We start from the raw sequence: 931 nt of genomic DNA, 5'->3' as shown, positions 1-931 counted from the left end.
TCCCTCTCAGGGTCACACCTGGAGAGCTTCCAGTACTCCACCAGTCTTGGCTATGGGAGGAAGAGTCAAGCAGAGGCATACCCATTCCATTCCTAGCTTGGGCAGTGGCTAGCGAGTGGAAGACAATCTGCTATAAGTGAAGACTCACCTGTGCTGGACAGCAGCGGCATGGGAGAGAATTGAGGGTGGAGACTTGAATTTACTGCTCAGAAGGAAGCAGTGGTGAGCCACCTCCATATTTTTACCAAGAAAACTCTATGGATACACTACGAGAATGATTACAAATGGAGGTGGGGCTTTCTGGGAGAAAGGTGTCCATGGCATCACTATGGGTCAGAGATGACTTGGCATAAGACAAGAATTCTATTCTCCAATTGCTTAGTACAGTGCTCTGCACAGAGTAAGTGCTTAATAAATATCAGTGATTAATTGATCAAGAATAGCCCTGGTTGGGACACCTGGGGAAGAAACTAAGACCCTTTACAATCCAATATTAATCTGAGCCCTGGATGCCTGTTGACCCTTAAAGATGAAGATCCTTTCTCTCCATTTCAAGTGATAGCCTCCATTCCATCTCCACACAAGCTCTTCTCAGTGTCTATTTTTCAGCTGACTGGGCCAAGGACATGAAGGGGATTGCTCCCCCAAAATGTAAGGGCCACCGAAGAAGACTTGGGGAGAATTGGTGACATAGTGAAAATGTGCTGCTCCCCAAAGGGGTCTGGGAATAGCTGGGCCATCATTTAAAACTCTGGCCTTGGGGCCCTTTCTCAATTTGGGATTGTCCTTGAGTCTGTTTCCTAAAATAATTAACCTCATGTACAGTGACATCCACAGTAACACTTAAATGGTGGGATGGCATTGGAAGCAGATTTATTTCACCATTATATAAACCATATCATTCAATCAATAGTACTTAGTGAGCACTTGA

General features: G+C 45.1%; 1 non-coding gene across 1 annotated transcript; it reads left to right on the top strand.

Moving 5' to 3' along the window:
* Positions 1-138, top strand: LOC114814931. The gene has a single exon (XR_003762726.1). It is a non-coding gene; the product is annotated as a small nucleolar RNA SNORA7 (small nucleolar RNA).
* Positions 139-931: the final 793 nt, after the last annotated feature.

This window comes from Ornithorhynchus anatinus, chromosome 10, assembly GCF_004115215.2.
Source record: "Ornithorhynchus anatinus isolate Pmale09 chromosome 10, mOrnAna1.pri.v4, whole genome shotgun sequence".
NCBI classification, from domain to species: domain Eukaryota; kingdom Metazoa; phylum Chordata; class Mammalia; order Monotremata; family Ornithorhynchidae; genus Ornithorhynchus; species Ornithorhynchus anatinus.
The sequence above is the reverse complement of the archived record's forward strand: the minus strand, read 5'-3'. Positions and strand labels throughout refer to the sequence as shown.